A 26021-nucleotide genomic window follows, 5' to 3' on the forward strand; every position below is an offset into this window, starting at 1 on the left:
TTGACATTTACGCAAAGCTTGTTGTGCAAGTAACTGCTGAAAAGCCACCTGCCTGCAAAATTTTACAGATATTTCCACTAAATCATGTTTTAACATACTTCTCTAATTCTATCAGTAATTTGCATGTTTATCTTTATTTTTACACTTGAACACCTTCAACTGTTTGCCATTTTTTTATACTGTTTCAATTATTTTAAAAGGAAATGGCTTATAAAAACCCCACTGCGACATTTCCTAAGATATTCGCTCCCATTTTTTAGTCTTACTTTATATTATTTACTAAAGCTTCTACAAAGCATAAAAATAACAAGAAAGTAAAGCATGCCAGTTTGGCCTTACCATTATATATGTTTTACTCAGTTAGACCTCCTTACTTTGTTTAAAATATTCACATAATTTCAAGTAACCTTATGAATTTCTTGAGTAAAACCCCATTTTTCCTGCTATATTATATATACCATACATACAGTATATACATATATATATATATATATATATACACACATACACAGTACTGTGCAAAAGTTTTAGGCAGGTGTGAAAAAATGCTGTAAACAAATAATGCTTTCAAAAATTGAAGTGTTAATCATTTATTTTCATCAATCAACAAAATGCAGTGAATGAACAAAAGAGAAATCTAAATCAAATCAATATTTGGTGTGACCACCCTTTGCCTTCAAAACAGCATCAATTCTTCTAGGTACACTTGCACCCAGTTTTTGAAGGAAATCGGCTCATAGGTTGTTCCAAACATCTTGGGGAACTAACCACAGATCTTCTGTGGATGTAGGCTTCCTCACATCCTTCTGTCTCTTCATGTAATCCCAGACACACTCGATGATGTTGAGATCAGGGCTCTGTGGGGGGCATACCATCACTTCCAGGACTTCTTTTCTTCTTTACGCTGAAGATAGTTCTTAATGACTTTGGCTGTGTGTTTGGGGTCATTGTACTGCTGCAGAATAAATTTGGGGCCAATCATACACCTCCCTGATGGTATTGCATGATGGATAAGTATCTGCTGGTATTTCTCAGCATTGAGAACACCATTAATCCTGACCAAATCTCCAACTCCATTTGCAGAAATGCAGCCCCAAACGTTCAAGGAACCTCCACCATGCTTCACTGTTGCCTGCAGACACTCATTATTGTACCGCTCTCCAGCCCTTCTACGAACAAACTGCCTTCTGCTACAGCCAAATATTTCAAATTTTGACTCATCAGTCCAGAGCACCTGCTGGCATTTTTCTGCACCCCAGTTCCTATGTTTTCGTGCATACTTGAGTCGCTTGGCCTTGTTTCCACGTCGGAGGTATGGCTTTTTGGCTGCAACTCTTCCATGAAGACCACTTCTGGCCAGACTTCTCCGGACAGTAGAAGGGTGTACCTGGGTCCCACTGGTTTCTGCCAGTTCTGAGCGGATGGCACCGCTGGACATCTTCCGATTTCGAAGGGTAAGAAGCTTGATGTGTCTTTCATCTGCTGCACTAAGTTTCCTTGGCCGACCACTGCGTCTACGATCCTCAACGTTGCCCGTTTCTTTGTGCTTCTTCAAAAGGGCTTGAACAGCACATCTTGAAATCCCAGTCAGCTTTGAAATCTTTGTCTGGGAGAGACCTTGCTGATGCAGTATAACTACCTTGTGTCTTGTTGCTGTGCTCAATCTTGCCATGACATGAAACTGTCTTCCACAACCTCACCTTGGTAGCAGAGTTTGGCTGTTCCTCACTCAGTTTTAAGCCTCCTATACAGCTGTTTCTGTTTCAGTTAATGACTGTTTCAACCTACGTGTGACATTGATGATCATTAGCACCTATTTGGTATAATTGGTTGATCATACACCTGACTATAATCCTACAAAATCCCTGCCTTTGTGCAAGTGTACCTATAAGAATTGATGCTGGTTTGAAGGCAAAAGGTAGTAACAACAAATATTGATTTGATTTAGATTTTTCTTTTGTTCGCTCACTTTGCATTTTGTAAATTGATAACAATAAACAATCATTATTTATATTTCTGAAAGCATTCTTTGTTTACAGCATTTTTTCACACCTGCCTAAAAATTTTGCACAGTACTGTATACTGTATATTATATATACATTATATATATATATATATATATATATATATTATATACACACTGCGGTGGGTTGGCACCCTGCCCAGGATTGGTACCTGCCTTGTGCCCTGTGTTGGCTGTTATTGGCTCCAGCAGACCCCCGTGACCCTGTGTTCAGATTCAGCGGGTTGGAAAATGGACAGATATATATATATACACACACACATATATATATATTGTGGCAGACGGCCAGGGCCCATGCTCGGCCGGGATGCCCCTTCATTCTATATTCAGGGGGAGCAGCCCTGGATGGTGCAATACCTCCCTCTGGACACTAGATGGCCGTCCCCCGGGTTGGAGCGGTGCCTCGGTTTCCCGCAGGGCTCCATGGGAACTGAAATTGGGTGCAGCCCTGTTGGGTCCTGCAGACAACGCCAGAGGGTGCTGCAGCTGGGACTCCTGAGCCCGTATGGGCAGCGTATTCACCACACCAGGAAGTGCAGCTGGAATTCGGCGATCAACAACTTCCAGGTGGACTATAAAAGGGCCCAACAACCACCACTCAACGGCCAGAGTTGGGAGGAGGAGGACAAAGCTTAGAGGAGGAGTGGTGGTGCCAAAGGAGAGTGTTGTGGTGTTTTGTTTGTGTCTCTTGGGACTGTGTTGTGCCTGTCCCCTGTCCTGATAGATCACGTATCGTAGACTTTCTCGGAAGATAATTTAAAGACACGCGAGACGAAAGAGACCTGCCACGGTGCGTCTCACAGGAACATAGAACGAGAGTCTTGCAAGACGCACCCTACTTACAAGCAATATAAAAAAAAAACAAATCAGTAGTGTAAAGGCAGTCATGCAGCACACACAGCTCCAGGGCTCTCAGTGCATATAAAGTGTATAAGGTCAATACAGTAAAAATGAAATGAATAGGGTAGAAATGAAACGTCGACGATTAAACGAAGAGAAAGAAAAGCGCTGAGAAAAGAGACTCAAATGTGTTGGACAGAAAAAAGAGCAAAAAAGAATAATCGAGGTGCAAATTCAGAAAATAAGGAAAGTAATTATCAGCCCGGAACAAGTGGAATTGAAAAAAAAGCATGTCCAATCCGGCTCTTAATTAAATGACAGTGAGTAAAAGACAAAGTACAACTTCATAGAGATGTTTACAAACGTTGGCGCTAAACACATGCAGAGCAGGTTAGAGACTATGAAACCAGTGAAATTAAAAAGGCTCAAAAAAAAAAAAAAAAAAAAAAACGTGGAGAAAATTAAAGGATATGAAAGTAGGAAAATTAGAAAATATAAAAAAGTAAAGATCGCAGTAGCGCAAACAAACAAACTGCCTCATTTAACTATGCACCAGTCTAACTTTGGTTTTGCACAATAATTACTACACTATTGCACCTTAACACTTAATTCTACTTTATTCACATAATTTTACTTATTTATTATGTTCTACTATACTGTTATCTTTCGATCTATGACTTTTTGTTAATCTAACTGATATTCTTCTAACTTTGCACAGTTTTTGATAAGCGTATCAGGATGCATTTCACTGCGTGTTGTCCTGTATAACTATGCATGTGACAAATAAAGGATCTTGAGAATTTCAAAAACGGAGTTTACCGCACATGCATTTATTGGTTACTTTGTTAATGTATATATATTTATCCATCCATCCATTTTCCAACCCGCTGAATCCGAACACAGGGTCACGGGGGTCTGCTGGAGCCAATCCCAGCCAACACAGGGCACAAGGCAGGAACCAATCCCAAGCAGGGTGCCAACCCACCACAGGACACACACACAAACACACCAAGCACACACTAGGGCCAATTTAGAATCGCCAATCCACCTAACCTGCATGTCTTTGGACTGTGGGAGGAAACCGGAGCGCCCGGAGGAAACCCACGCAGACACGGGGAGGACATGCAAACTCCACGCAGGGAGGACCCAGGAAGCGAACCCAGGTCCCCAGATCTCCCAACTGCGAGGCAGCAGCGCTACCCACTGCGCCACCGTGCCTCTCATATATATTTATCTGTCTGCTTATTTAAAAACCTAAATTTACCCCAGGAGTCAAAAACGTTCTGTCTAGCCCTTGTACAAAAACCTAGAGAAAAGCTGGGGTATCATCTTGGTAAACCCATGTACTTTTGGAACTGAGAGAGGAAAATAGCACGACTTTACAGACAGGAGTCCAATGCAGAACTCTACTTACTTTGTTACTTTGTAACAGCAAAAATAGATTTAATATACTGTTCGGATTTAAACTTTAAGTTTAAAGAAAAATGGAGGGATGTGATGGAAGCATGGGATAGGGTTGAAGGCAGTAGTTTTCTGTTGCATAAAGATAAGGAGCTGAGGTCCCAATCAGTTATAAGCATGATAAACAACTTGAAAACATCCAGTAAATACTGATAATGCAATCTATGTCTTCATAAATAATGATGACAAAGTGAACTGTATGTGTAAATAAAAAAACAGCAACAAATAATGATGCCAGTAACAGTTTACATCAGAGTGCATCTGCAAAATGAAAAAATGGGTAATGGTTATTCCCACATATTGAAAAAATTTTGTTTTGGTTGTATAGCTTTCATCATATGTGTTACTATAACACAAAATGGGTAACATATATCCAGTAGGAGAGGAAGGAAGAAACAAACCTGGGGGAGTTAAAAGGAGTGAAAGACAAGATCAGGAGAAAAGCTGTCATTAGATAACATGAAGGGAAAGATTTAAAAGTTAGTCATTATATGATCGTGAAGAAATATGTGATTCAACTCTGAGAATTTCCTTAGTTTTTTCTACTTTTCTTCAAAAAGTAATTTTGAAGTTCTTTGAAAGAGCACAGATAGACAAATAAGTGTAGATATGTTCAAGGGATGTGAAATGGCTTTGTAAGGTCATTTATCTTAATGGCTCAAACATTTCAATGTGGGACTGCAGGAATTACTATTATTATTTTAAAAAACTGCATGCGTTGAGTTAAGAAAGCGGGAAACTCTCACTGCACTTTCATGGCAAAAAAGCCTTTCATTATTGCTATTTTTATTCTATTATGAAATTATCTAAGAAATAAAAATACATGATTTATGCATTTAGCTGTTGGTTATGATCATTTTACCTTGAAGTGTCATGTATTTAAGTGAGCTGAAATGATGGCATAATTATTAGCTCTTTAATAAAGCATCATGAATAGCCCTGATAATGAAACAAAGACTTTTACACTCTTCCTCAATTGTTATTAAAGTGGCTACATTTTCCATCCAACTCTACATCCATTTTCTAACTGACTTATCCATTTCAGGGTTGCTGGGAGCCAGTGACAAATCCAGCTGCATTTGGCATGAAACAGGAGCCAATCTTGGATGGGTCATCACCCTCACACATCCTTCTACAACGGTTAAAATATGATCTGCTCCAAATGTTCATTCCAAAATAAAATGTTTTTTAAATTCCCAAGTTGTCCACTCACAAGGCATTGAAGTACGAGGAAATCACTCCAGTGATATATCATCTAAGGTGTTAATGGAAGAGCATAATGGCAAAGATGTGCGGTTAGTAGGGCTACTAAAATTTCACAATTAATTGCTGAAAATAAATCAGCATCACTGATCTTCTGTCATTCACTATATTTATGAAGACAAAGTAATATTTATTAGTGAAACAACTAAAATTAAACAAATGTGAAAGCATATAACACATATTTGAATGGTATGGAAGTTAATGAGATGCAATCTCCAGTTATGAGTAATTACTGCATTTACAGTCCAACTCAATGGCTAATTTTAGATTAGTATACAGGCTAATCAATATGAAAATCAGGTCAATTATGTAAGGTTTTCTGGAAATACCAGAACAAAAGTGGTTTTACAAGTACTTTGAAATAATAATGATCATAAACTGATATGTTTGGTTTCACAAAATTAGCCTTTGAAGTTGGGACAGATCTAAAACAGGAGGGAGAAATTTAAAAAATTAAAGCATCAGTAGTTTGTGACAATTGATACTTGAACTAACTTTCTATTAAATATTACTTATCAAAAGTTTTGTTAACCAGCTAATGTCTTCTTGATATAATGATGCAAACAAGTCTGACAACATCGTATGTCACAAACCCAACAAAGTGGATCTTTGACAAACATGGTTTGAAAAGTGTATTGTTAGATATGGCAAAGATATAATAAGAATTAAATTTCAATGTTTTAATATTGATTCAAAACTGTACTTATTTTTCCAGTTACTGGAGAGAAAATGTTACGGACACATTTTTTATATGCACATTTAAGAAAAATCAGGTAGCTCATAATGATCACATCATCTATATATATAAAATTCTTTTAGCGTTTGAAACGGAAATTATGTATTACCACGCGATATGGAAATTACGTATAAAACGGAAATTACGTATGACCATGCGATATGGAAATTATGTATGACCACAGAACATATTATAATACAGGACTAATCACTTCGTTTGTGGACGCCATTTTTATATCATCTTTACGAATTGTTATTACAGTAATCCCTCCTCCATCGCGGGGGTTGCGTTCCAGAGCCACCCGCGAAATAAGAAAATCCGCGAAGTAGAAACCATATGTTTATATGGTTATTTTTATATTGTCATGCTTGGGTCACCGATTTGCGCAGAAACACAGGAGGTTGTAGAGAGACAGGAACGTTATTCAAACACTGCAAACAAACATTTGTCTCTTTTTCAAAAGTTTAAACTGTGCTCCATGACAAGACAGAGATCACAGTTCCGTCTCACAATTAAAAGAATGCAAACATATCTTCCTCTTCAAAGGAGTGCGTGTCAGGAGCAGATCATGTCACAGAGATAGAGAAAAACAAACAAATCAATAGGGCTGTTTAACGGCTTTTAAGTATGCGAAGCACCGCGGCACAAAGCTGTTGAAGGCGGCAGCAGACAGAGCAGACAGAGAGAGAGAGAGAGACAGAGTTTGTTTTTCAAGCAAAAATCAATACGTGCCCTTCGAGCTTTTAAGTATGCGAAGCACCGTGCAGCATGTCGTTTCAGGAAGCAGCTGCACAAAAGATAGCAACGTGAAGATAATCTTTCAGCATTTTTAGACGAGCGTCCGTATCGTCTAGGTGTGCGAACAGACCCCCTGCTCAATCCCCCTACGTCAGGATCAGAGAAAGTCAGCGCAAGAGAAAGAGAAAAGTAAGCTGGGTAGCTTCTCAGCCATCTGCCAATAGCGTCCCTTGTATGAAATCAACTGGGCAAAACCAACTGAGGAAGCATGTACCAGAAATTAAAAGACCCATTGTCCGCAGAAACCCGCGAAGCAGCGAAAAATCTGCAATATATATTTAAATATGCTTACATATAAAATCCACGATGGAGTGAAGCCGCGAAAGGTGAAGCGCAATATAGCGAGGGATTACTGTATTTGTGTGAGAGTTATTTTCCTGATATTAAAAAGAAGTAAACACAAACACGGCAAGAAGTTTTATTTATTCGTTCACATGACTGTCGCAAAAACTGCCACATTGTAACTTTTTTTTAGTTGGCAGTACTTGATAGTAGTAGAAGAGATGAGGAAAAACAACTTTGCGTCTTTCTACTTTTTAACTGTGCCGAGCTGTAAACAACAGGTCAGGCAGTGTCCTCTCTTCTCGCACTGTTTCTGACACTTCAAGTGCCCCGTCGGCTCCTGGGGGAGTGGAAATCTTTGTGAATGAGTGTAATCAGCGCCATCGAAGCAGGACTCTGTTTCTCCCTTAAGGTGAGTTCCGGTCACTAAAACCCCGCAATATTCAAGGTTGCTGTTGTGATCAATTATTTTAAGAAGATGGAAAGTTTACATCTAATAAGATGTACGGACCTCTTCATGTAAAGTGTTGGACTTGGGAATTGTTTGGACCTTCTGCCCGTTAAGCACGGAAGGGCAGTGTCCACATTTATCAGAATTATTTTTATCTTAAATCACAAGCACATAGTGCAAGGTTGTCAGACAGAAATTTGGATGATCACATAGAAAATGTCATTTCTATACCACAGCGGTCGTGTAGCGCCTTTCAAAACGGATCTACTACCGACAGATGATCCACATACATTTTAGCTGCTGTTAGTAATACTTACCTGTTGTGTTATACCGCCTTTAAAATGTAGTTTACCCGAAACCACTCCAGTTGTGCTCAATGTATCTTTACTTCTTAAAATGTTAATGTTTTACTGTTTAATAACTTATAGACTACATTTTATTTTTTTCCCTTGCATTCAGTGAGCGAAGCCACTGGGTAATCAACTACTTCTTTATAAATCATATGCTGAAATCCCCTCAAACAAACAAAATCTTCCCCATTTGTTGTTATATTTGGGGGGAATTCCCCTCTGTCACATACGAAACACATACCCTGAAATTTGCAAGCTCTCTCTTTATTTCTCCTACAGTATATATTTGAGGAGAAATGCAGTAAATAAGACTTTGACTAGTGGCCCCTTGTTTTGCTGAGGAATCAAATATGTCTGTATCATTGATGACTATTTTCATGTCATATTGTTGTTGCTATTACTGTTACAAGAGAAAATACCTTGTGAGGAAAGTGACTCTGTGTCTGAAATGAACAAGAAGTTTCTGCAAGTTATGTGCTCAACAGAAGGAGAACATAACTCGATTAGAAAGAAAGGCTTCTGGGGAAAAATAAGACCCAAAAATGGGGAAAATTCATTAAATGACCAGTAGGAGAGTTTGAGTATTAGAATGGAAAAGGGAAAAGGAGAGAGGGTGAATGTAACAAAGTCTGTTTTGGTTTGGTTGAGGGCACTGTCCACGATATGAGAGGTATATCCTGTCCATATTGTCATGGAATGAGTGGGACTACTCTTGCACACCCTAATCTTAACACACAAATATACACAGAGTACAATCACACTCACACTTAAACACTGATTATGAGTGATGCCTATACACCTTTTCACTACTTAGTACTCAACTTAGGAGCTCACCAGCTTTGGCTTGATTACACCAGATGTCTCCTAGACACTGGAGGCTGACATACCTTGGCTATTGCCGCTGACCAATAAAGCTCACTATTGGAGACATCCCTGCTCAGCTGCCACTCTACCCACAGCAGGTGCCCTGTATATGCCTCAACAATACAAGAACAGCAGAAAAAGTACAGAAATTTAAAGCAGAGAAATGCTTCTTAAAACAGGATGACGGCACTAAAAAGAATAAGAGCAGCAAATAATATAATAAATGATAAAATATAGCAAAGTGTAGATACAAAGTCCTAAATATACACTTGTTCCAAAATCAAAAAGCTGTAACAATACTTTCTGTAAAGCTATGGAAGACAGAGAATGCCACCAAAAGGAAATATCTGTGCCAGAGGGAGAGAGTCAGAGAGAAGAGGAGAGATGGAAGTTGTTTTTCAAGTGGCTTATCTTGACTGTGAAGCCATGTTGCTGCATGGACAATGTCTCTCAAGTTTAGCTGGATGGAGTCTCTCTCTCAACCATCCTTTATGCCAAAAATACCACGTGGGATTCTGGACCTTATGATGTAATACACAGGTAATTAGCTAACAACTTTGATGATGGTTAGCATGTCCCAGAATCTTTGATCACAAAATGATGTGCAACATACATTATCTTGTCACTGGTGTTTATCTATACCGTGTCCAGTTCTCCTGGAATAAATAATCCTTTTTGGAGTTTGAATTATCAATAGAGTGGTCATTCTAACCACATTTTCACATTCTAAATGTGAGTTATATCCATATTACTAACCGAGAATAAACCGGATATGGACGCAGGTACACGGTGATGGGACCATGAGACGTACTGCGCAGGCGCGCATCTCATACACCGCAAGCGAAGTCTTATCCACCGCGAACGAAGGAGTCACAGCCCAAGAACGAAAGAGCTCAACTAACGTGAATGAGAAATGAAGCAACAACGCGCCCATAGCTAATGACTAACGACACAGCCACACACAAAAGACGATTCTGCGCTGCACCCCAGAGTCAACCGTGAGAGGCTACGGATTGCCCCATAGGTCCACAAAGATAGTACGGAAGGCGCATGCATCACCACCATAATGTGAATGGCACTACTGCGGAGTGAAGGCGCAGGCGTCACCGCCATATTGTGAGTGGCACTACTGCGGAGTGAAGTTAGGGATAATGTGCTGCTTGGGATTGTACAAACCGCTGAACGCTTTACACCAAATTCAAACACAATACAGCTCAACTATACAAACACGAGCCCGCCTGGATAAGATCAATGAACGCAGGCGCCTACAACGCGCGTCTGACACTGCGGAAGCAAAGCAGGCACGGGTTCAAAACGAACGACCTCGACTGACGGATATACAAACACGAGCCCGCCTGGATAAAATCAATGAACGCAGGCGCCTACAACGCACATCTGAAATGCCGCAGGCAAAGCGGGCACGGCTCCAAAATGAACGAGTTCAGTACGGAAGGCGCGGGAAAGTACGAAAGGCGCAGGCGTCCAAAACGCGCTTCTGAACAGGACATGAAGCAACAACGCGCCACGAACTCTCCGTATTAAACGTACGGCATCCTCACACGTCCAAACCATATAGCATATGTGAATCACATTACAGTGATGCATTATTAACGGTACAACCACAGAAAACGCTCCATATTAACAGTAAGTGCAATTACCCATATTACTAACGGTAGACAACGGATAACTAATGGAGTCACAGTCACGGCTCCAAAACGATCCAGCTCAACTAACGGAGCTACAAAAGCGAGCCCGCATGGATAAAAACAATAGACGTAGGCACCTACAACGCGCGTCTGAAACTGCGGAAGCAAAACTGTCTCGGCTCCAAAACCAAACAGCTCTGCATGGACAAATACAACGTACATAGACGCCTACAACGCACGTCAGAAACTGCAGAAGCAAAGCAGGCACGGGTTCAAAACGAAAGACCACAACTGACGGAGATACAAACACGAGCCCGCCTGGATATAATCAATGAACGCAGGCGCCTACAGCGCGCGTCTGAAATGCCACAAGCAATGCAGGCACATATCGCATACATTCATCAATGTATTTCAGGCTATGCCGACAATAATCTATTCGGGTTACCCAAGACCAGGGGTTGGCGAGCGAAGCGAGCAGGGGGCGGAGCCCCCTAGTACAGAGATAAAGTAAAAAGAAAAAAATGTATAAACAGATACAAAATAAATAGGATGGTAAACTGAAAGAGATTCTAATAGTATTGCTCTGTATAAAATATTTCTGAGTAAAGTTCAGGTTGATGAAAAAAGAAGTTCAATTACAATTCACTATAGTTCATCTGAACAAAACTTGTAACAAAGAGCAAACCTTATGGTTTTTAGGTAAAACATCTTTCATCAAAAAATGGGAGTTTTTTTTCTCTCTCCAGGATGAAATCTTCATTCTGAATTCTCCGCTATGACAGTTAACTTAGCAGAGGCAGCAGAGTCTGAGGAACTAACAAATAGGAAGAATGTTTTTGGTGTCCCACAGATAGAAAGACTTGAAGACCACTGAAACCTGAGTGGGTCAGTTGGCACATAAAAATTAAAAGGTTGAAAGTCCTGAAAAATTGATAAATGATATCAAGGATAGTGATGTCAAGGAATGGTAATTGACTATAAACTTTCAAAATGGTTAATGAATTCAGCCACAACTGTCAACATAACTTTTGTACTGGACTGGTACAAAACCCAGGTATGAAGAAAATAAACACTCTCATTATAATACCCACTGTGACTCTGACCCGATGTTAAAAGCTGCTTCCAAAAGAGAAAGCATTGAGGCTAACAAGCCAACTCTGCCAAGTCTGGTGAGGGATGGTCGAGAACCAGTCATCTATTTAAAAACATGTATGATGGCGATGAAACCTATACTATAAGGAAAAACTGTGCATGCAGATAAGTGATGTCTGTGGTGTGGGTAAAGCAGTCAGGACCCTGAAACTAAAAGGTGTCAAACAACTAGAAGAAATGGGTACGATGGAAGACAGGAAGCCCTACAATTAATGGTCTCATTAAGCTGTCAAGAAATGCTTATATAGGAGTTGTGGGATAGTTAGGTTCGATAGACTTTATTATCCCATAGGGAAATTTGTTTGCAGCAGGAAAGTACAAAAACAGAAGACTTTGTTACACAGATCCAATACATAAGTAAAGACATAACATTGGACACCAATGTTATTGCATAAACACACACTCAAGGTCAATACAAAGAAGAATAATTACTTTCAACAGTATACAAAATAATAATGAAGAACTTAACATTTAGCAACATCCCTACACATAAAAGAATTTAAAATGCTTATAGCTCCAAGAATAAAAGTGTTCTTAAACCTGTTACTCTTTACCTTTGGAAACCTAAATCAGCAGCCTGATGGCAACAGTTGGAATTTAGAGCAAGTGAGATGTCTACTGTCTGACAGAATTAAATTGGCTTTCTTTTTAACCTGTTTGCCATACATTTCAGTGATATAGATCTGCTGTGAACCAATTACTGCAAATTTTTATAATGTTGTTAAGAGAATTTATGTTCTTATTGCTGAGATCACCAAACCAGCAGATAAAAGCAAATGTAACAATGTATTCAATAAAGGACCTATAAAGAAAACACCCACATCTACACTGGAGGAAAATTAAGACTCATCAACTTTAAATTTCTTGGAATGACAATCACTCATTAATTGAGGCAGACACAATACATTTCAAACATTGCCAAGACATTGTCACTAATACATCTACCTCCTCGGACATATGAAGAAAGCTTGTATTTCTCCATTGGTGCTGACTTCTAGAAGTACACAGTTACAGTAAGTCCATCTTTCCTGGCTGCATAATATCCTGCTACAGCTCAAGTTTGTAAAGCACTACAGAAAATAGTGAAGGGTACAAAATGTTACCTGAACCCAGATGCCTTCTATTCAGAGCATATATAACACACAATGCCTTAGAAAGGGAAACAGGCTTATTATATACCTCAGCCTTCCTGCACAGGCACTATGTGGTGTTGCATATTTACATATTGTATATAATTGATAATATGGAACATCAACTAAATACTGATTTAATGCCAGTGAATGCTTAAAAAAAATATTTTTTATGTTTTATATTTGTAATTCATTTAAACTACTTTGCAGAGATGCTTTCACTTTGACATGGAATAATTTTTATCTGTTGATCAGTGTCAAAAAACACAAATACACTTTCATTCAAGTTGGATTAACAATAAAATTCAAAAACTTTCAAGGGTGTGTTTACTTTTTGGTACCATACATGTGGCATTATGTGTATTCTGTTCTATATTTTTTGTGTGTCTTTTGTTGGTATTGTATTGTATGTCTCTGTTCTGAGGATACCTACAAGTATGAATTTCATTGCATGTACACTGACAAATTTTATGCAGTTTGGCTGTAAAAAAAAAAAAAAAAACCAAATCTTAATATTTTGCAATGAGAAAAAATGCAATCTATTTTTGCATCAGAAAGCTTCTTAAATCTTTGTGGACCATTCTTAATGCTGGGATAGGCTAATGCAATTTAAAAAATTAACCTCTGCAGAGTACATCTATAGAGTGATACAGTTACACAGCTACCACTTGACATATGAAAATGCAAGCTTTTTAATTTCACTTCTGTAAAAATAAAACATTCATCAGACACTCCATGTTTTCCATGTAATAAATATTTTCTACTTTTTTTTGTTACATACTTTTAATTTCTGACCAGGATGGGTGTTTATAAGTTCACCCACATTTGGACTTTTTTTCTTTCCAGACAGTCAAGTGTTCTCTCAATGACATGTCTCTATTGTGATTGAAGATATTGTGATAACTAAAACTGTACAAATAAATACATATGCACTCTATGTGAATGTGTTTTACTCGGGCCGGGTTACAGCACTCCTCCCATTGCTATGTGCATAGGTTCTAGCTCCCAACAAGTCTCAAAGACTGGACTGATGGAGAAAGTATATCTTTTCATTTACACTAAATATGAAGTATATGTTATTTTTGTGTCATATCAGTATCTTCCGACAGATTCTGACAGAAGCTTTCTTTGATAATTATAAGTGCTGTATACAATACAGCAACACATCCTTACAATGTATCCAGTTGATTGTACAAGTCTTGGTTTGATGCACTGACAAGAGAGAGTCCCTAGTATTGACAACAGTCCCTATTCAGTCCTATTGATCTGCAAACAGTATTTCGCTCTACAGACAGATAAACAGAGACAAGTGATCTACAACAATTAAAACCATTGAATCACTTCAGTTCTTGCTACTGATTAGAAGTGACAGTGTGATTGATATTTGTAATGTAGACCAAACTACTTTACACCTACAATTTACAATAATTTACACCTACAACAAATGCTTCATTAAACTTCTGAGTTTATCTTGGTGCTTATTTATTTTAATTACAACATACATACATATATACATACATAAATAAATAAATAAAATAAATAAATAATCACGAATCCAAAACAAGATATGAGTAACAACAAAACAGTACCAGAATTATAGCTTAACACAAATGAAAAAAATGAATATTTATAATATAAAACCGACAGGCAGCTCAGCTCTTTTCTTAACCAAATCAGCATGTTCATGACATGATTCTGGGAGTTCATAATGCTTTTTGTAGGATTATACAGTGCTGCATTACTGTGTGCACACAAATAAAGCTAATAAACAAGAGGACATACAAGGGACGCCTGGAAGGACCGGGAGAGGGACTACGCCTCCTCCAAACCACGAGAGGGCAGTTGAGGAAGCTCAACCCTACAGGGGCCTGTGGTCACCACCAGGGAGCGCCCAGATGCCTATGAAGCTCTGGACGTCAGCACTTCCGCCACACCCAGAGGTGCTGGCAGAAGGAAAACCAGGGACACCCAGAGTGCTTCCAGGTGCCAGTGCGGCACTTCCGCCACACCAGGAAGTGCCGCAAGAAGCTCATCAGGAGACACCTGGAGCACGTCCAGGTGGACTTAAAAGGGGCCACCTCCCTCCATTCATCAGCTGGAGTCAGGGGGAAGAGGACAGAGCTCGGAGGAGAGGAGTGGAGGAAGTGAAGAGAGGCATAGAAAGAGGCCCAAACTGAGGGTGTGTGGTGCAGGGGCACCGGGTTGTGTGCAGATTTTGTATATAGTTGGACAATGTATAATAAACGTGTGTGTGGATTTGAACCATCGGTGTCTGCCTGCCTGTGCCCGAGGCGGGTCGCCACAGTTTAAAGCCTATTAAAATCACTGATTCGGTTTTTGGTGTTCAGTGTGAAACATGTTCTTTAATTTACCAGTTGAGCCCCCTATGGTTGCTGAAGAATCAGTTTAAATGTTCTTGGAAAATCTACATGAATTAGCTCTTACAGTTCAACTCACAAGTGAACACAAAACAGAGTTTATAAAGCTTCACATAAGAGTGAGAACTCATAAAAAGAAAAGAGTGCAGAAATGCAGTTGAGTTGTAGCATCCTTACATTTGAAACAAGCCCATCACACTAAACTGACATATCATAGGTTAAAATTCAAATACAGTATTTACAATAGTGATCGACTGGCACCCTGTCCAGAACTGTTATCTACCTTGCACTCAATGCTGCCAACTTGATGTTTAGCCAACCTGAATTGTTAAATTGAGATAAGCAGGTTGTAAATAAATAAAATTTATTATTATTAGAATATATTGTTAGTTATTTTATTCTTCAAATACTGGTATTTTTTTACATTTAGCCCAAGACACCGTAACGGCTTAAAGAAATGTTATAGAACTAACATGTTCAGCTTTAGTTCATACACAAACTTTTTAAGTTCAATAAACTGTTTATTTTGATAACTAAATATCACCGTACCTGAAAGACTTGAAACTACAGTAATTTACAATTGATTTTGCAGGACCCTTCATTTCTGTACCATATGGGAACCAAGGCATGGGCCAAATGACTGTTTTTTTAATAACAATAAGACTTATGAATAAAGCATTCCTTATATGATATCAACAATTAAGAAACTGTTACAACACAAACATGTGAGCACAGTCATAACAGGCATTTAACTTTTTGTATGTGGTAGTTTTTGCAGTGTCCTAGTGTCCTCTTGCCCAAAGATAGAAAAAAAAATACACAAAAAAGCAAAATAATACCTAGGCAAATCTGTTGTAATTAATTAAATGTAACTAGTTAGGTTTCAATCTATCTTAGATGGGTAGCACAAGTAATCAATGAACACCTTAGCATTTATACTTGCAGTGCAGTATTTTGTAATGCATGTAGTAAAAAAATGCATTGTAATGGTCATTCCAACAGATGGCACATCATAAACATTATCACTGTCTTTACAAATCCCATATCAAATTGTATATAACAGAGACATAGCAAGCAGGCAGAAACACAGATTTTTTTTTTTATTAAGGATAAACCTAGGTAATAAAATCTAAACAAATTTAAAATCTGATCTAAATGAACAAAAAGAAATAGGGGCAAGACAAAAAATCTTAAGTGTCTGCACAAGAGCAGAACAATATACAAACCTGTACAAAATACATAACAAGAAATATAAAAATAGGCAAAGACCATAATGGCTTTTCTATAAAATGAATATCCTTGCTAAACAGCTACTTCTCTTATTTGCTTCATTACTGGTAGACATAATGCATGAGCTATAGAAATACTGTAATAATGAAAGGCGTTTGCTGCCAATGATCAGGCCATGGCCAGCTTTTCATCATCACCATGAGACTTACTAACATTAGCCACTTGCTTCTGTCCGAGATCTGGGTTGTTGTGTTGCTCATGATCAAATTACTATAACATCAGCCTTCCCTTCAGACCTAATCTAACCAAAGTTAATTTTACCTTCTTCTCTACCAACGCTAAATCTTGATGGATGTGAGTATTCATCTTTTCCAAGAAACAAATCTGACAATTTCAGGCACATTTTGTAATTTTGACACATTTTTAGACTCTTTTTCTTTAAGCACACCCATTAATCTAACATCTGTCCACATTGTTTTCTTAACTGGCATCACTATAGGTTGTACACAGGTGCCAAGCAAATCATCACATAGGTGGAAACTTCCTGCCAACTGTAACATAGTGAAAACAGGCATCCTTTTATCTTTTTGCTTGTGTGCATGTCCTCTTTCAATTCATACATTGCATTTGGTAGATAAAAACTTCATTTTCAACATTATCAGGTGAAAAACTTAATTTGCAACATTATCAGGTGAAATACAAGGAGATTTAGATCTACTAGAAAGTAGTTTTCTTATTAGCACCTGTTACATTACTTTTATTTAATTGGTAATATGTAACTCTTTATGGTACTATAGATTTAATATCTTTATGTATACTGAATGTTGTTTATTTCTTCAGAAAAAAAATCAATAAGGAAATTAATTTGCACTGCAACATAAAACATCTTTTTAAAATGAACCATGTACATAAGTGCACTTACATACACATCCCACAGATAGACTACACTCACATGCAAAATAAAGGAAAAGATGAGCACAAATTAGCTTTCATTCACAGCCACTCACAGCTTTAATTGATACTTGCATTAGATCATTTATGTAGTTAGTTTTTTAAATAAGCCGGCGTGAGTAGTGTGGGCTGTGTTTTACATTCCTTCAAAGCTGCACAAATGCTGCCTACTCTAGGTATTGTTGAATGCCAAATAACAGCTGCTTGATTGTTTAGTGTAACGCAGTAGATAAATGATGATATCTAATAATGAGCCATCACATAAAAATGAATTATGATTGCTAAGTTATAATATCGGATTCAGCAGGTTGGAAAATGGATGGATGGAAATTATAATATGAATCGATCTCTTAACAGGTGTCAGCCTTGTTGTCCCCCATAGCAATTCCAATGTGTGCCTCTGCATTTCCAATGTTTTTTAATCCTCATCTTATTTTAAACATCTGGCATCATGCATACTTGAAACAACGATAAAAAAAAGTTTTGGAAAAGAACAAAATCTTCTTTATTCCCACTGGATACCATTCCAAGGTAATTTACAGATACTACAGAATTAAAAAAAAAAATAAAGTTACACAGTTGGCACCCTGCCCGGGATTGGTTCCTGCCTTGTGCCCTGTGTTGGCTGGGATTGGCTCCAGCAGACCCCCATGACCCTGTGTTTGGATTCAGCGGGTTGGAAAATGGATGGATGGAATAAAGTTACACAACTTTTTTGGGTCATTCAAACAGCCAGTGATGGATTATGACACTTGAAACATTTACCTAAACTTCATTGGCTTAAATAATAGGCCACCTCATTACACAGTAAAGTGAAATAATGCTGACTATGTTGCTCCAGGCTCTGGAAAGTCAGGCACAAGCTGTTAATGGCTAATACACCATACAATAGCACACCAGGAAAAATGCTGAGACAAAAGTTCACAAAAGTTAATAGGGTTTTGTTCTCACTAGAAATCACAAAAGTCTATTTTTAACCTTAATAGCGGAAAAGGCATAAATAATGAATGCTTTAACAATAACTATATTATAGTAAGGATGATTAAAGTATATTGTGTAAAGAAACACTACTCAGGCTCATTTATACCAATGGGAATATGTCTATATACTGTATCTAGTATGTAGTAAGCTTAGCATTCTTAATACAAATAGCTCTGCCACTGTATATAATTCGGACTTTCAAAATATATGTGCAAGGCACGTAATCCTATATGTGTGGCCTGGAAGGGAAGCCATAATGGATAGACCCTATATATGGAGGCATAACCCAGCCGGCATGGTGCTTTATTATTATCCCAGTCAGGCTGGAAGATTAATGGCTAGACTGGATGAAGTCGTCTGTCAAGATCAATTCCTTCCCCAGTACATTAGATGGCAGTGCTACTCTGCCATGGCCCCAGTATGGACACCCACAGGGACTTGTCCTGAGAAACAACCCTATAGGGGTTTTTTGGTGCCACCAGAGGGTGCTGTAAGGAAAAGAACTCCCTGTTTCATAGGGCTTCTGCATGACCCAAATTGAGTCCACCATTCAGTGCTATGAAACCAGAAGTATTCCCGGATCCAACATAAAAGAAGCCACTGCACCTCATCCAGGTGAGTTGGAGTCGGGTGAAATATGGACAAGGTTTGCCTGGGGAAGTAGAAGAGACAGAAAAGAGAAGAAGAAGAAGATTAGTGATTTTTTAGTTTCAAAGCCTTTTGTAATATTTGTTTGTAATAAAACTTGTATTTGAACCAGAGACTTATGTTGTGCTGGTCGTGTCTGAGGTTTGGGGTGCTGCAATACCCCCTACTGGTCATTATATATACATATACAGTGTATATATATATACTTCTGGGATATTGATCTGGTCAGTTAAGTAGCAGAAGGGTCTGTTAATCAGTTTCAGCTGCTTTAGTGTTAACAAAATTAACAACAGGTGCACTAGAGGGGCAATAATGAGACGACCCCTAAAACAAGAATGGTGTAACAGGTGGAGGCACACTGACATTTTTCCCTCCTCATATTTTCTGACTGTTTATTCACTAGTTTTGCATTTGGTTACTGTCAATGTCACTACTGGTAGCATGAGGCAATACCTGGACCCTACATAGGTTGCACAGGTAGTCCAAATTTTCCAGGATGGAACATCAATACGTGCCATTGCCAGAAGGTTTGCTGTGTCTCCCAGCACAGTCTCAAGGGCAAAGAGGAGATTCCAGGAGACTGGCAGTTACTCTAGGAGAGCTGGACAGGGCTGTAGAAGGTCCTTAACCCATCAGTAATACCAGTATCTCCTTCTTTGGGCAAGGAGGAACAGGATGAGCACTGCCAGAGCCCTACAAAATGACCTCCAGCAGGCCACTGGTGTGAATGTCTCTGACCAAACAATCACAAACAGACTTCATGGGGGTGGCCTGAGGGCCCGACATCCCCCGAAAGTTACTGGATATCATGGCTGGCCTGTACAATGGTACTGTGAGTGCTGTGCAGAGTGGAGGCAGAACCTCTGTGTTTTTCCCAGTTGATTCTGGGGTCCGTGTTCATGTTCCTACTCTGTCCAATACTTGCATGGACTGGGTGTTGGAAAGGGTCATGGGGTATCTGTTGGTGAAGAGAGATTCACTGATCTTGACTTTACCGACAATACTGTGATCATCACGGAGCCTCTGATGGTGGCTCTCAAAAGTCTGAGTGAGGAGTCTAAGTGTCTAGGCTTACGAGTGTTCTGGGTAAAAACCAAGATCCAGGCCTTTGAGCACAGCCATCAGCAGTGTGTCTGACTGTGGTGGGAATGTCGACCTTGTCGAAAGGTTTACTTACCTTGGAAGTGACATTCATGTCTCTGGTGACTCTTCTTATCAAGTCAGAAGGACAGATTGAGACAGCTTGGGGGGTCATGAGGTCACTGGAAAGGGGTGTGTGGCACTCCCGATATCTCTGCAAAAGGATGAAGGTCCAAGACTTTAGAGTCCTGGTGCTCCCTGTTTTGCTAGATGGTTGCGAGACATGGACATTATCCTGTGACCTGAGATGAAGACTGAACTCCTTTCTGTACTATTTCTCTTCAGAGAATCCTTGGGTACCACTGGTTTGACTTTGTGTCACAATAGCAGTTACTCATGGAGTCCCAAATGAGTTACATTACCTGCATTGTGAGGAAGTGTCTGTTACGGCACTACAACCATGTGGCACGATTCCCTGAGGTTGATCCAGCTTACAGGATCCTCATTGCTGAGGACCCGAATAGCTGGACCAGGCCAAGGGGTCACCTACTTAACACCTGGCTGCAGCAGATAGATGGTCACTTTCAGAAGATGGGACAGGCCGAGTGTCTGCCTGGGGGGTTGCCAACCAGGATTCTGAGCTGTTTCGACATGTGGTGGGTACGGCAATGCGCTATACCAGTGTATGCTCCCCAACCTGACCTGACATTCACTCACTTATTCACTCATCAACAAAAACACTATTTCCTGTTCAGTTAAAACACTCAACTTTGGCAGGATGGTACATTTAGGCCAATAGATATTCGTAAAGAAAGGGCATTTCGATATATCCGTGTTTAGGTGTAAATACCCACCCCACCCCCAACACACAATAGGAAAAACTAAATCCTAAAGTGTTGCCAATCAACTATAGAAAGAAAGAAAGAAAGAAAGAAAGAAAGAAAGAAAGAAAGAAAGAAAGAAAGAAAGTTGTTTGAGGGTCAAAATGTGTTCTTTCAGTAAGTATAGCATGTTTTTTCCTAATACACCACTTAAATGTGGTTAAATAAAGAGGAAAACAATATTTCACTCAGAAAAAATTATGATATACATTTATGTTTTGTTATCCTTAGAAACATACCTATATGACAATCTGTTGTATTTTGTGCACATTGCCTGTTAAAAATTGTTATTTTTTCTTACATTATACTTAGACACTTGGATGTTTGTGTACTAATTTTCACTAAATGTCACATTACACAGACTTAGTTTGCCTCTCCTCCACTACCACTTTGCCGTTAGGATTTCTGTCTTATCATTTTGTACACATATACACGTTTCATTATATGGTCCCTCAATCCTTTCATTTTTAAGCCCACATAATTAAATCTAAATAACCAACAGAATCGGGTACAAACCAGGAACCAAATGTTTACTGGCTGTCAGCCCACTGTACAGTTATACAGAGAGAGAGAGCAGAGAGAGGTTAGCAGCACGCGCTGATACAGCTTTGACAACTGGAGACCCCAACAATAATCTAGGCAGAGTGACTGGGACTGGTTTCTTTTGTGAGAGCTGCAGGCATAACCTGCTCCAAAATACCTTTAGGCCACATCTTGGGCAGGATATGATACATAACGACAGGTGCTGACAACATCCTGCACTACACAAACAGAGTAATCATCTTCAACACTCATGTGAGACAAACAATTTTTTACCTGACCCAAATCCTTACTGCCTTCTCCTCTCAACCAAAGTAATGGCGCCCTCCACAGTGTGACCTCCGTTTATGTTTGTCTTGACAGTCACAATCATACACACTCCCTGTGAAACTCAATGCTCAAAACAAGCACACAAAACAACGACAAGAAAATCAGCGCCATCTACTGACCATCAACTACATCATCATAAAAGTGCAAAAACAGAAATGCCACACAGAAAACCAACAGCAACTAACACTGAGTGCTGGCAAACCAAATGGAGAAGACAATTCAATGCTGACTAATGACAGACCAGAATACTAAAAGATGCTGTCCCACATGTCAAAGCAAGATGTACACCGGTATGTTGAGCCATAGAGAAACATGCTAACAATGTGGGGCATCAACAAGTAAGACTGAACCCCCAGTACCCATGAAGACCACAACAAACAAACTCACAAATCTCCATGGATAGAAACAGATACTTCACCTCTCTTTGCTCATGTCCAATTATGAATACCACTTTTACAGCCCCACATCAATATTTATTAGATGAACACTATGTGGCCAACTTGGGTTGGCTATGTCCTCACTCGGGGGCACTGTTTTTCTGGGGGAAACCAAAAGACAACGTTGCCAAAATGGAAACATATTTCTTTATGTTCGGCACCACACATACTGAAAGATATTATCACTTCCCCAGGAAAAGTAACAGAGAATGGAGTGAACCCCAATTTCTTCTACAGCTCATGAATGTGATATTGACAGACAGAGGGAAGACTTCACTTTTCACTGAGAAAATAAATTAATAACTTTACTATTTTCGGTTGTTAGACATTTATTCAAACTCACTATAGAATAACTCAGTACTCATTTTTGTCTTTCATGACAACTTTCTGGCCATTTTTTTTTACTTTCAATGTATCAGCATCAAATCAACTTTACAGTATTAACAAATACTACATTTGGTGATATCCTTAACTACTCCCTTTTCACAAGACTAAATCTATTATAACACACAATACCTCAAGCTTCTGATATGATATTCCATCACATTCTTGTATTGCTTTGTCAAATCCATGCTCTTTTCTTTTTTTCCATAAAATACTTGCATAGAAAATTCATTAGTGTTAAATTAACGCTTGAAGTGTATATTTTGGTCAGCTCTTCTATATATACACATTTTAAGGGTTACTTTAACACTGGGAATTTTACTGTGTTATTTCATTTTGGACTTCCACATTACAATGCCCCTGTGCACCTTTTACATTCCCTTTTATTTGAAGACCACTCAAACACATACTCAGTGTCAAATACTTCTTGTCTTTGCCACCCATTACCTATATGTTTAAAATTCATATTCAAATTTATCATTATAGTGGTGGACTACACCCCTTTCAATTGCCTTTTATTGGAGTACTGAAGGTCGCATGCTCCACTAGTTATAAACAAATTTGCATAAAACATGAATTTAATGTGCACTTATGCATTATGTGAAATTAATTATGAAGTTCACATTTCCTTAAGACACGCTTTACTTTAAAAGCATTCATATTATTATGGGTTACATACAGTATGTCAAAGCAAGGCTAAATTGGAAGGGCAGGCATATATCTGAGATAACACATACAATAGTACCAAAATACAAAATAAACATGGCCCCTCAGGCAGCCTATTCAAACTACACAATAGCTTGCTACACCTGTGATGCATAAACTGATACAGTGAAAACGCTCAAAAAAAAAAAAAAAAAAAAAAAAAAGTCACTTTCATTGAGTCACACTCTGTCATGTCATGAGGTGCAGTTCTGCTTCAACTGATAATTTCATTAAAATCAATTTTGGAATCAAATATTATTAATTACATTACTTCTGTGTTTAACATGTTGGCAATGCTCTATAGTAGACAAAATGTTTCAGTTTTACAAGTTCAGACCTCTAAAAAGCAAGTCACCTGACCACTATCTGTTGAATATGTGCCTGTGTAAACTGTAATTTAATACTTGAACATTATTTGGACATATATAGTCAGTCAGTCAGTCATTCATTGTCCAACCCATTATATCCTAAAACAGGGTCACGGGGGTCTGCTGGAGCCAATCCCAGCCAGCACAGGGCGCAAGGCAGGAACAAATCCCGGGCAGGGCGCCAAGCCACCGCAGGGCACACACACACCCACACACCAAGTACACACTAGGGAAAATTTAGGATTGCCAATGCACCTAACCTGCACGTCTTTGGACCATTATGTTTAAATGAAACATATTTATTCATGATACTTCATGGACCTTCTGCACGCCAACTCAAAAGGATGTTGTGTTTAAACAATATTCCAATATGTGTTTGTACAGTTTATTCATACATTCATATTCCAATTAGTTAATTCCAATGAAAGGTCACTTGGGTTCAAAGCCTATCAGCATACTATCTGGCACAGGCAGGACTTAGGTCCGGAAGGGAAACCAGTTAGTCCCTCACTGGACACAAAATCACTAACACTGGGCCAACTTCAAATCGCCAAAAAACGAGTGTTTGTGATTTGAATGGAAAACGACATAGATAATGGATGGATGGAGATCTAGCAAACTCCACATTGAATGTGGTTGAGCTATCATTATAGAGGCTGCGCTCTGAGGTTGCAGTACTAATAACACCTGCAACTAGCACATCATGTACTGAACATACACGCATTTTTTCCAGAAAGCGACAAAGCACTGCATTGCCGCTCTCGCAGACCCTTTGTTAATGCAGTCTGTTGTAACTATGATTCCGCAAAGTGCAGCGAATAATTACCACTACATCTCGTTGCAATTAACAGATTTAAAAAAAAAAAAAAAACAGTCTCACCTCGCGCGTTTATATTTAATTCACTTATGTTTTGTCCAGTTCAGGGTCCAGCAGCACTGGGCGCAAGTTAGGAAACAAAACTAGACTGAGTGCCAGTCCATCACTGGGCACGCTCATGAGCAAACCCACAACGTTTCAATTTAGAGTGACCAATTAGCCTAAACTGCCCGTCTTCGTGATGAATGATGAGAACAACAAACACTGCGCATGCAATTCATCTCAACGTGAGGGCGAAGTTTTAATTTCTTGCACCCGCAGTTTTACTGCACTGGTTTTGCTCCGAGCGAACGATTAGATGAGCACATTTTTGTTGTGTGTGCTGACGAAGCTACTTTTATTTTCTAACAATAATGTAAGTCGGCAAGCAACGCAAGCAAGGCAGCTGCTAACTTTGTACAGCCGTACGTTCCCCCAAAACCTCGCGGCACTCAAGTCGGTAATCGGGTTTTGTTTTCACATCTCCCATTTTACTTTACATACAACAGAATCAGCACGGGTCGGTCTATCCACACGCTCTCCCTCTGTATAATTTATAACACACGGGGATGTATCAAGGATAAGGACACATCACTTTCCACGGCACCTTGCAGATTTCAGCTTCAGCAACAAACGCGCTTGCATAAACGGAAAGATTCCATGTGCCTACTGATCCGTATCTTTCTTACCTTGGATGGAGTTCCTTAATAAAAACTCATACTGAGGTCCCGTCTTGTGATTAATTTTTTTTCCGAAAATTCGAAGGCCAGCTCGTAGGTGGTGTTGCCACCGTCTGTTCTCAGCTCCTGAACCCGTACTCCTCTCGTGCTGTGTGTTGTCTTTACTACCACGTCGCTTAAACCGTGCTCTGCCTGCGGTAAGCAGTTAGCAGCAGCGCCTGCCGAAGGGGCGGGGCGAGGCGGCCAAGAGACAGCAGAGCGCATCTTCTTGGGAACCGCAGCCTACAAAGAGGAACCTCTGCGAACCGAACTACAGCAAGGTTACTGCATGTAGATAACAAATAATTGTTAAATGTAGGTAACAAATAATTTTTTTATTGAAAAATGCATAACGAACTCTACAGAAGGAAACACGATTTAACAGGTAAATGGTGAAAATATATACAGTATATGTATATTTCATATGTTTATTATTCCCCATATTAACGCAAGTGCTGAGTTCCTAACTAACGTCACGCATAATCTGCCTTTAAATTAAGTTCTTCATTAACATTTAAGCTTTAGAAGCAAGTGAAC

General features: G+C 39.1%; 1 protein-coding gene across 3 annotated transcripts in view; it reads right to left on the reverse strand.

Annotated features, from left to right (window-relative positions):
* sytl5 (synaptotagmin-like 5) overlaps positions 1 to 25633 on the reverse strand; it is a 464560-nt gene extending 438927 nt beyond the window's left edge. For 2 of the 3 annotated variants that reach the window (XM_051927103.1, XM_051927102.1), the window contains exon 1: positions 25455 to 25633. The gene's annotated coding sequence lies outside the window, so the exon portion shown is untranslated. The remainder of the gene's footprint in view (positions 1 to 25454) is intronic. The other variant, XM_051927104.1, reaches the window with a different exon arrangement.
* Between the last annotated feature and the right edge of the window lie 388 nt (positions 25634 to 26021).

Source organism: Erpetoichthys calabaricus, chromosome 4 (genome assembly GCF_900747795.2).
Source record: "Erpetoichthys calabaricus chromosome 4, fErpCal1.3, whole genome shotgun sequence".
NCBI lineage: Eukaryota > Metazoa > Chordata > Cladistia > Polypteriformes > Polypteridae > Erpetoichthys > Erpetoichthys calabaricus.